Source organism: Neopelma chrysocephalum, unplaced genomic scaffold (genome assembly GCF_003984885.1).
Source record: "Neopelma chrysocephalum unplaced genomic scaffold, ASM398488v2 Primary Assembly neopelma1_149, whole genome shotgun sequence".
NCBI classification, from domain to species: domain Eukaryota; kingdom Metazoa; phylum Chordata; class Aves; order Passeriformes; family Pipridae; genus Neopelma; species Neopelma chrysocephalum.
The window spans coordinates 855,587-867,338 of record NW_020897811.1 but is presented as its reverse complement, the minus strand read 5'-3'; the positions used below and the strand labels follow the sequence as shown (position 1 = coordinate 867,338).

Genomic DNA, 11,752 nt, shown 5'->3' with positions numbered 1-11,752 from the left:
TGTTTGCATTGTGTAATATTAAATGCAAAATTCATGTTCCAGTTGCCATATGTTCAACATCCATCACCCCACCCCAATATCTTCAGGGATGCTCTTGGGTGTAGGATCCAGCCCACGGATCCCTTCTAATCTCACTCCAACACTGCCTTCAGAGCATGAGCACAGTATAAGAAAAAAACAGGCAAAAATATTCATTAAGAATCCAATTTTCAGTTGCATCTGGCAGGTTTTCATGACGTGCCAATGACATGTAATCAGTCATGCTAATGACACACTGTAAAAATGCTACAACCCACACAGCTACAGAAAACATGAAGTGGGAACTACTTCCACTAAGCAGAGAGGTCTGGTATCACCCTCACTGAGATGACTGGTATAAAACCTATTAGTGGGGAAAGTAGGACCAGAATGAGCCTCACAACATTTCGGGACATTCCAATTAGTGGGGAAAAACCCACCATGTTTCCTGAAACAAGCTGCAGCAAATGAAACTTGCAGAGCAATTCCTCTGGTGCTAAGATGTCTGAGGAGGTCACAGCCTCCTGTGTCTGGAGGCAATCAAAGATGAGCGGTTTATGGCTTGTGTGCAAGTCAGAGTTATTGCAAATGTGGGGTTTTATTTGGTGATACGAATTTAATGAAGTTTTACGAAGTAAAATATTTTCAATATTGACCCTAATGTTGATTTCATATTTGTGGAAACATGAGCAGAATATAGATTAAACTCAGTGTCAGGAGGAAAAATGATGGCATTGGGAAAACAGCTAAGACTAGCTTCTAATCATAAGGAAAAATATACAAAAAACTAAGCTTTCATTTCTGCATTTAAATAGTTATATTATTCAATATAAACAAATCCCAGAAACAAACCCATATCTTTTTTTCAGAGGGGTGGGAACTTTAAGGTCCCTTCCAGCCCAAACCATTCTATGATTCTATGATATAGAACAGCTATTTCAAAGCAAGCCTTTGGCCGGATTTGTAGCCTATTCATAACCCATGACTGCAGAAATACCCTCCTGCCTGTCCCAAAGCCATGATGCCACCTTTCACGACTGAAAGGAACCCTTGTATATGGCATTTTGGGGGCTTTGTGGTGGACAAAGGTCTGGGCAGACTGTATAGGCTCCACCTGTGCTCTGCAGCAACACTGGGACAGCCTTGGGCAGCAAGACTAAGAGGAAACTGTCCTTTAAAACCCTCTGATATAGTTCTGGTGTCTTGTGCCTTGAAAGTCTCCTTCCTATCCACGTAACTGTAAGAGTAAGTGCTAAAAGTTGAAATGCTTATCAAACATGAGAGTCACTGAATGCTGCAGGTGAGGAAAATGTTACAATTCCTTTGATAAAGAGCAGAAAACAGAAGCAGAAAATGGATGCATAAGATCACTTTGCCAGTGGTGAGCCTACAAATCGTGCCTGTGCCCTGTCATTGAAGTGTCTCTACTCTCCCTTCAAAATATTTGACACTCTGTGATTCAGTTGCAGAGGGGAGGGAAGCTGTAAATCCATAACTGAGGGTATTTCCACCTACTTTGACAAGTCCAAAGTGCTTTGAAATTGTTTCGATTAGATGGGGATCTATTGTAGGCATTATGCTGAAAAAATTAGAAATGTCAGAGTGAACACATGAGCAATGTTTGTTGCAATGATTTCAGATCTTTTAGGGCACATTTCGATTCTTTTTTATTTTCTTTTCTGGACTTGTAGAATGTACCTTAACACTAATCATTGATCAGAGTAGCTCACCAGAGGGGGAATTAACTGTGATGCTGCCTCATTGCTTTTGTGATGAAGCTGTAACAAGCACTGTGATAGAGCATCCCACTCCTGGGTAACTTTGTGCATGCCAGTAAATACAGTCCTGATGACTTTTATCCATCCACATGCTTGTACAGGACTGCACAGACTGAAGTCAAAAGGAGAACTCATATGCTTAGAGTTAAGGACATGCTTAAATATTTCCTGGACTGGGGCCTGCCTTCTCCCAGTGGAGAATTATGCTCTTACACAGGTTTTTGCCCCAGTGTGCTTGTGGAAATCTGGCCCTTTAAGTTCTGCAGAGCAGAACTGCTCCAGTCTTTCCGTAGCCATTTTGCAAGTGCTGACTGCTGGGAGCCTGTTCTGCCTCCCAACTGGTGCCTGTCGTGCTTTTCCACAGCCCTCTCCTTCTGATTTCTGCATCTCACACACGGGATCAAAAAAGGTTCATCTAGAGGTAAGTCTGACTTCTCTTATGTGTTTGATCATGGTGAAAATGCTGTAGCACATCATTTGCTGGTATGAATGTCCATAGCCTTGAAAAATTGTCTCTATTCTTTAGCCAGTACTGAAGAGCAGGGTTTGTTCCAGGATGCAGCATTTTGCCAGATTACATTGATAAAGCAGCCTTCTGGAGGCTACTTCTCTTACAATTTGAAGCAATATTTTTGTTTTTCCCTCTAGCTCAGGCAGCTCAGTTCTTCACTGTCATTAGTAAATGCTTAAAACAGGTGCAAGGCAGGTGTCCTGTTTATTGCATAAGCAAAGTTCAGTATTCTTGGATTTGAAAATCCAAGGCAGAGGTAGCAGCTGAAGGTAATAAGAGGCACAGTAGCTAAAAGGGATGTGATGTGTCAAACAGATGTCAATGGATGCCGTTCTCAGATCTCTGTGATTCACTAAACAGCAGCAGCAAATGTTGCCACCTTTGATACAAGCCATATTATGTCAGCTAAAAATATTGATGCCACTGAATGATTTAAAACTAGTTCCTGAAGAGAGATAGGTTATAACATTGGGATAATAAGGATACTGGAATAATAAGGGTATTGGAATAATAACTTCAGAATAATAAAGAATAGTATTTGCAGAAAAAAAAAGGAAACAAATTTGGAAGCCTGATTTCCATCACAAAACAGAAGTTTTAATCGAAAGAGCTGACAGGCTTGTCTACAAATTAATGTTTGATGAAGCAGTAGGGGATCTACACAGTCTTCTTGTATGAATGTGGTTAGTCTGCAGGAAATTCATAAGTAAGCTCAACAATCTGCCCTTTCCTTCCAGCATGCCAGCAGCTTATCCAGGGAAAACGTGAGTAGCAGCTACTGTGTCATAAAGCAGTCGCTGGTTATACTGTAAGATGATGATCTTTTTCTGCCTTGTGCCTCTTTCAAGCTTTGCAGGGGATTTAGGAAGAGCTACTAGGAGTGTAAGATAAAAAAACCACAGAAGCTGTCACTGTTCTGTTGTGTACCACAGCTTGAAGGAAAAATCTGAAAGCTGTAATAGTGGGGAACACTGAGCTGGCAGAAAGCAGAGTGCAGAGATGCAGGCAGTATCAGTGGCTGTGTCCTGTGCTGCTACGAAATGTGATGCTTGGGAAGTGCTAAGAGTGCTTTCAGCTCCTGAGCCTGTAATCTCTTGGATCTTGTGACCTGTGATTCTTCTGTGGTTCTTTGAGTGTTGCCAGTCCTCACTGTCAAACAGAGGAGCCACCGACAGATGAATATTTAACTCCTTGCCTGCATTGCACCTGTTGTACTTCTGAAGTGCACAAGTGCTCTGCAATCAGCCTGAACTGGGGTACAGTTCATGTCTGTGCTCTGCCTGGGGTCAGTCACTGCAGTCACAGAATCACAGGATGGGTCACGTTGGAAGGGACCACAGTGGGGCACTTAGTCTCACCTCCCTGCTCCAGCAGGGTCATCCCGGAGCACATGGCACAGGGTTGTGTCCAGATAGCTCTGGAATATCCCCAGGGAGGCAGACTCCACACCCTCTCTGGGCAATCTGTTCAGTGCTCACTCACTGCACAGCAAAGAAGTTCTTCCTCATGTCCAGCTGGAACTTCCTGGGCATCAGTTCCTGCCCGTGGCCTCTTGTGCCATTGCTGGGCACCCCCGAGCAGAGCCTGGTCCATCCTCTGCCCCCTCCCTGCACACACTGACACACATGGATGAGGTCCCCTCTCAGTGTCTCCTGTGGAGGCTGAACAGCCCCAGCTCCCTCAGCCTTTCCTCCTCAGGGAGATGCTCCAGTCCCTGAATCATCTTTGCAGCCTCTGCTGGACCCGCTCCAGGAGCTCCATGTTTCTCTTGAGGAGCCAGAACTGGACACAACATTCCAGATGTGTCCTCACCAGGGCTGAGTGAAGGGGCAGGATCACCCCCTTTGACCTGCTGGCAATGCTCTTCCCAAAGCACCCCGGGATCCCATTGACCTTCTTGTCCTTCAGGACACACTGCTGGTTCATGGACAGTCACAGCAATCCTAAAGCACGGGGCCAGGTGTTGTCCTCGGAGCAGTGGAAATGGTCAGAGTGGCACTGGGACAGAATGGGAGCGTTCATCCCTCCGGGGTTCAACATGCCCTTGGGCTTCATTAATTAATTCAAACACCAGCAGCAATGAAGGCTGCTTTCCCAGCATCCTGCCTTTGGTGCAGGTGCCACAGGAAGATTTTTCCATGGACTTGCAGCCCAAATGTTGCCTTTACAGGCGGTAGAAAACATTATCTGGTACAGAAGAGACGCCTGCTCCCAAGTGCATGCAAATGTGTTTTGATGTGCTGCCTTCCTACTCCTTGGCTGGTGTTATGGGAACAACATCAATATAGTGGGAAATCCTTTTAAAACGTCTAATATTTCATTGTTACTTTGAAGACTGCTGCCCTGGCCTGTGGGACAGAGCTGTGCTGCCACCCTGGAGGAATGTGACCCTGCCTTTCTCCCCACGAATCCGTCCTGGCTGAGGGCCTGGCAGAGCCTATTTCTGATAAAGCAGACGGTGTCTTTCCATTCAACCACCTTTCATTCAATCACCAAAGAAAACTTTGTTCTGCCATGCTGTACAGCTGTTATTTTACAGCTCTGTGTTTCCAGATTCAGGAATCGGTTATATTTTTAACTTCCAAAATGTCTTTCCCAGTAGTGCTTTCCCATTTGATCTGAGTGGGTGGCCTTCAGCTCCTTGGCCTCAATTAATGCTTAACCTTACTCAGTCTTTTTGCTGATTTATCCTGTCCCCTGTCCAGCCCAGAAATGGTTGATTGTCTTGCACCCAATTCGTCATTTCTGTTGTAAACTGCTCATTTGAGGACTGGCATTTTGTCCCCACTGCCCAATGTCCAAAGATGTCTCTTCCCCCCCCGCTCTCTCCTGCCTTCCCTCTCTCTCTCCACACCTCTCTTTTTTCACTCTCTGAAGCTGTTTGCCCTGGGATTTCCATCTCCTATGCACCCATCTGCATGACCCTTTTCATTTTCAATCAGTGTTGACACCTTTAACTTCATTTTCAGAGCTCACACTTGTGCTGCAAACACCTGAGTCTTCCTCTTGACAGAACACCTTAATTTCAAATGCTGGCCCTGTGCTTCTCACTCCATGCCACTTTCCTTTTCCTAACAGGGTGTTGTAGATAAACCATAGTAGGGAAAAGTCTTCCAGCCCATGGAAGACTTTTGGAATTGCAGAGCACAGTAGGTCTGTAAAAAAAGAAATCAAAAATCACAGCCATCTCATGGGGCAAAAGGTAACCAATAACTATATAAATGTATATTTACCTGTGATGAACTATTATATTTTTAATTATTTTAAGGGAAAACTAATACCTTTATGGGATAGATTCATGTTTTCTCAGCATTTGACTGCCAGTACCAAAAATCTCAATTAGCCCAAACACCCCAAAAGTAAGAAGCTCTTACTTTTAATCTGTAGGAGCACATCAAGATGGGAGACAAAGAAAGTGGTCTGCAAATTGGGTTGTGATCCTGATAGATCCTCTTTTTGTCTTTCTTTTAAGTCTTTGATGGAATTCATCACTCCCTAAGACAGGGATGCCCAGCCTGCAGCACACAAGCTGCTTCCAGCTGGCCAAATAATTAATCCCACAGTCTGGTTTTGGCCACCTTTCCTTAGAGTCCCTCACATATGAGTGACAAACTAATAAATTAATCTAGAGAATTAATTAGGACAGAAAAGAACAGAAAAGGAAACAGCCAGGAAACACAGACATTTCCATCCAGAACATGAAATTAACTGCTAGGGAAGAGAGATTTTAAGGCAAGTGTGAGCACTACCCAACAGCAGTTTGTCAGCTGCAGTGACAACTATTAGTCCTTTGCTTTGAACACCTCTGGATCTCCACAGTGAAGGATGCTCACCTATCCTGACATCCAGGATGACATCAAACAGCATTTAAGTCAAAAAGCACGGGAAGGAGCCATACAGGAGGATGCAGAAAGGAAATAGCCTGGCACAGGTTGCCCAGAGAATTTGTGGCTGCCCCATCCCTGGAAGTGCTCAAGGCCAGGTTGGACAGGGCTCTGAGCAGCCTGGTCTTGTGGAAGATGTCCTTCCCCATGGCAGGGGATTGGAAGGAGATGATCTTTAAGATCCCTTCCACCTCAAGCCATTCTGTGATTCTGTGATTCCAAATAGTTTCATTATCCCATATAAAGTTTAAGGATCTGGAGTACTAGTCAGATCACGTGAGACAAAAAGAGAGTGTTTGTTCATCCATTTCTCCTATTTCATAGTCTCCTCTGCTGGTAAGAACCCCAGATCTCCCAAGCTGTCTTGTCATGGTCCTGTCCAAATTCCATGTTCAAACATTTGAAAAGTCTCCTCTCTGGTTTTATCCTTCTGCTGCCAAAGAAGTAGTGTCTGTGCTGCAGTCGTTTGCACTGGGTGGGGAGGAGACCTCCAAAGTGCCCCATTAACAAGTACTTGCCTTTCTGCTCCTAAAGGGCAGATCATATGTCCCTTTTCCAGCAGCCAGCAAGAGCTGTGGCTGGGCAAGGGCTGGGCACTGAAGTAAGTCTGCACACATCATCTGCATGGCACTCACTGCCAGCAAGATAGGAGGCTGGAATCAGCTATTTTTAATGCAAATGGTGCCACTAAACACTGCTTCTTTTTGCTTGTGTTTGTCCTATATATGTTAAACTGGGAGAGGGAGGAGCAATCGTGTTGTACAACTGATATCTTACTTTTTCAGGCCACTTTAGGCTTGATCCACTTCCCTCTGGAAGAGATGGATGCTGTGCCTTGGCCCCACTGCACCTAATCTGACACCTTGATGCAAAGGGCTCAGGATTGTGAGCTGGGGAGGCCAAGCTGCAGATCTGTGTCCCACTCTCTGCCACCCAACTTATAGTGACAATCACTTCTAATACGGAGAGCCACAGCTTTTTTTGACTGAGTTAAGGCAATACTGAGCCCAGCTACCAAGAGAAGTGGAAAGGTAAGAAAATGGGACCTGTTTTGCCTATAAGACACTCCATTTGTAAGTGGACAGTGATTTCCTCCCTTATCTACACAATGCACACTCACCAAAACAGTATGAGAAGGCAAAAGTGCTCAACCTTGCTTGGGGTGACCCCACTCCTCCCAGGTCTCTTGCCATGTAGGGAGAAGAAAAGTTACTTCTGTGACAAGGACCCTTTTAGTCTAGACAAGCAGTCTTAATGCTGGAGGAATCTCTCAGCTTTCTGTGTGTTTGCTTTAAATCTTCCATAGATTTCTGGAGCCATCTATTAAGGACCCGGAAGGGCTTGAGACCTCATTGTAGCAACTCAAGTGTTGAATGGGGTGTATTAAGGGCAGGAGGGAAAAATTCAGAGAAACAGCAGGGAAGTTTCTTGGACATGTAACTAAAATATTCACCTGCAGTTGTAGAACCTTCTAGGCAGCCCTATGAACAAGAGTCATGAAGCAAGGACGAAGTAATCTCAGATTACCTGAAACATTTTCTGTTTCCTCAGAAACTTTTAGAAAGTGCTGGTGTCAAACCCCTTATTTTAAGGGAAGTGTCCAATTTGCCTTCAAATATTGGTGTGGGCACCTAAGTCATTAGGGTGGTCTTGATAATTTCAGCCCAGGTCTAAGGCTTTTTCCACAGTTACCCACTGAATGACTTCTTCCCTTGGAATTTCCAGTTATCTTTGCATGTAACTCATATCCCTTTCCCAAACACCCTGTCCAGGCAATCACATTCATACCCAAGTCTATTTGAATGACTTTTTCAAGTGAGAATTCGTGAAGTACTGTCAAGTGCTTTACTGCTAATTTTGTGATCTGATTTCTAAATACAATGAATGATCAGGGGTTTTTTAGGTGTTTTCTTTTCTTTGTCCTATAAATCCATGGCATGCTATTGATCATGGTTCAATTACTAAGCACATAATTCAGTACCCACTAGAAATTTTTTTAAGCTTTTTGCAAAATTCCATAGACCTTGGATCATGCCTTAAATGATTGCAGATTGTATTCTAGGATTTTTAAGCAAAATTTATAGGATGGCAACTATTAATCTTGCTCATATTATTGTTGCATGTGTTGGGTTTTTTTTTTAGTGAACAGCTATCATTTCCAGGAATAAAATCCCTAAGGAACGTTATTATTACCCCAGACCTTAAAATATTTGTCCATGTGCTCAGCTTTAAGCACAGGGTTAATTTTACCAGCTTCTAGACAGCTCTTCTTCTCTTTAAAACTGGACATAAGCTTAAGGGCTATTTTGGATCAAGACCTGTGCAAGCAGGCTGAGTGAACTAAATACATTTAACTGGCTCTCAGTAAATCCTGATCCTGATTGTGGTTTGGTTTTTTTTGGGGGGGGGGAGGGAAATGGATCTATAAACCACTCCTACAGAGACTCTCAGCAGAGCCCCACTAAATGCTTTAAGAATGAAAACCTTCCTGACAGCAGAATTTCAGCTCAAGCTGTTATATTTTACTTTCATTGGAAAGGGATGGATTTTACAAGGCAGTAATCAGAGAAGAATGAACCCTATGAGGAAAAAAAAAATCAAAAGTCAGCTGATCTTTTGTTCTAAGATTGTAAATTTTGGATTTTTTTTTTTCTCAGCTCCTACTTTTCTCTTCTATAGTTGTCTTTATTAAACTCCAGTTTTGGCTTTGCGGTGAATTTCTTGGTGTCAGCTTTTGTGTTATTTGCTGTATTGATACCTCCTGAGCTGTAGTTTTTTACTTACGGAACCTGCACTGCTCCCACTGAGCAAGGCATTGCTTGGGGCAATGGAATATTTAGTTAACATTTCGTGGAATAATGGATAACCTCAGGCCTGACAGAAGCAGACACTTTAGATTATGTTTGGGGGTTGTAAAATTTTTGGTATTTATAAAGATGTTATGGAGAAGAAGATGAAGAGAAAAATCTCAATGAAATTTTTCCAAGCCCACAAATTCAAGCTGTACACTCTAGTTTGCAGACCAAGTAATTGCTAAGGGCTGGTAAAGGCTACAAAATTTAGGATGTGATGCTTGCCCAGAATTAATCATTTCAGTTTATTTCAGATTATAGTTCTGGGATGTTTCTTATATTGTAAAAGTTATCATGCTAATTATACTCCATATTTACCTACGGAAAAATGCTTGAAAAAGACAAAACATGAAGTTTCTGGTGAATGAAAAAGAAGCTGAGGTGGGCAGCTCTGTTCAGTAGGACTGGGATCTTTGTCCACTGTTGTCTAGAGCAATTGTGTTTTTGAACAAGAGCATCTTCACTGAGCTTGCAGTGTGCATATGCTATCCTAATTTCCCAGTGTTTCCTTCGTTAACATTAGTCAGGAATTTCAGAATTTAATTCTGGATGTCAGTACCTGCAAATCTGATTTTGAATTCTCACCATTTCTGCAAGCAAAACAAGGCCATTGAAGTTCCATCTGAAGCAAGAATCAGAGTTAATTTTGAATGCTCTGTGTTGTGGTTCTCAGGGGAGACTATTCAGGGGGTGACATGGAAAGCCCCTGGGGTTTGCCTGGGGAGATGCACTGAATCAGTCTCAGATCTGACAACAGTATCCCTCCTTGCAGGGCAGATGTAGTTTAAAGCATAGAAGTGTTGGCCCCTATAATCTATCAGATTAAATAATTCCATTGGCATTCATCACGTAGCTCTACAGGCAGCAGCCATGTGGTATACAGAAACTGAGAGTCTGAACTAGTACAGACCTGACCACCTGCTCTAAAATGTCACAGTTATAATCCCAAGCTTTATTGTATCAGTAAAAACTGGGACAAATCCCACTGAAGTCAGACATTAAACCTGCGTGAGATCGGAATAAAGGTTTTATTGCTTGTATGTGTGACTTAAACACTTCCCACTATTCACATTGGGTTTTTTCTGTACATCCTAGATGCAAGTTAAACTGTTCAAGAGTAAATATTGCTAAAAAAATCCCACCCACTTTTTCCCTCCTCTTTAATCTTTCACTTTGTGTGAGCCAGGTCTAGGCTGCAGCATTGCCTTGATATTCCCTAAACTTGATGTGTGAAATGACAGTATGGATCCTTCTCTTAGAGATCCCATGGAAGGAGGTGAAGGACCTGTCTGGGATCAGCCTCTGAGAGAATGGAATGGACACCCTCAAGTCTCCCTGGAATTTAGAAAAAGCCCCTCTCCTCAATCCATCATGGTACTGCTGTGCTTTTGGTTTCCACTCACATGCAAATCCTCCCCTCAGCAGGATCTGCATCAGAAGACTTCACCAAACAATCTTTTAGTGAACCACCACCACTGTAAGAGGAAGCCTAGAGAGAAAATAGATCGTCTGTCAAAGTTCTGCTCTCCAGCTCCCTCGTATCACTCCGAGAAAACTACATGCAGCAGGCCTTTCTCAGAAAGCCATATCTTCCATTTCTGTGAAAAAAAGAAACCAAAACAAAATAAGAAAAAACCATGGGAGTTTGAGACAAAACTGTTCCCATGAGAACTCCCTTTTCCATAATTGCTGTTATCTGATTATTGTGGGAGAAGGGTTTTTTTCACCCTCACCCCCGCCTAGGACAAGTACCATGTCCCGATGCCAAGTCTCAGGAATCCAAGACGGCCAAGATTATTGACCCAGGGAATATGTGCCTCTGAGTCAGATCCTGAGATCAGGAGGATCCTGACAGCTGTGTTTTATGTGTTTGAAGGATCTAGTTTTCAAGGAAGCAGTGTAATAGTTATTGCCCCCATCCCACTCTTTCTACCCTTCAGCTCTCCAGCTGACCAGATCCTACTCCCTCAAGACTTGACTGTCCTTGTGATATCATGGCATAGACACTGTGACTGTGGCAGCTGAGCTCTCACTCTCTACCAAACAGAAATATTTCCTTCCTGGTAGCTTTTTCCTTAAGATATAGCTCCAGGGATCATGCTCTGCCCTGTGCTTTGGCTCGTCTATTGGGGTTATTCTGCACTCTCTGCCAGCAGTGTGGAAATGAGCAAATTTCTGTTTTCTGAACTTAATGAGAATCACATTTAGTAGATTTGTGCAATAACAAAGATTAAAAAAAATTATCCTGCATATGACCAGTGGGCTGTGTCCCATACAAATCTGACTAGGGCTATTTGTAATAACTTGACAAAAAGCTGTCATTCGATATTTTAAAACATATTTAATCTCTGAGCCTGAGAAACCAATTCTGTCACTTTCACACATTTGGTTTCACTGTCTACTGTACAAATGTGGGACTTAAAACTTCTACATTGCCCAGCAGCTTTAGAGCCATGTTTCTGCTTCATTATCCACAAAGACTGCACACCACAAACATCTATGAGCAGTAAGTTGAGGTGGTTATTGTACAAAATATGGTGTGTAAAACAAAACCAAGATTCATATTAAAATTCCTTTCTCAGACACTGAGAACATAAATAAGAATCAACAGAGGTTATTTACAGTGCTAGACACAGTATTTTACTGCATACTTCCATTTACAGGGTTTTTTTCTTTTGTAAATTGCTGCTAAATATGTGTGTACTGGTC

At 42.9% G+C, this 11,752-nt stretch overlaps 1 long non-coding RNA gene across 1 annotated transcript in view; it reads left to right on the top strand.

Annotated features, from left to right (window-relative positions):
- The first annotated feature begins 2,096 nt into the window (after positions 1-2,096).
- Positions 2,097-11,752, top strand: part of LOC113976196 — a 40,307-nt gene continuing 30,651 nt past the window's right edge. Inside the window, exon 1 of the long non-coding RNA XR_003537032.1 lies at positions 2,097-2,217. This is a non-coding gene — a long non-coding RNA (uncharacterized LOC113976196). The remainder of the gene's footprint in view (positions 2,218-11,752) is intronic.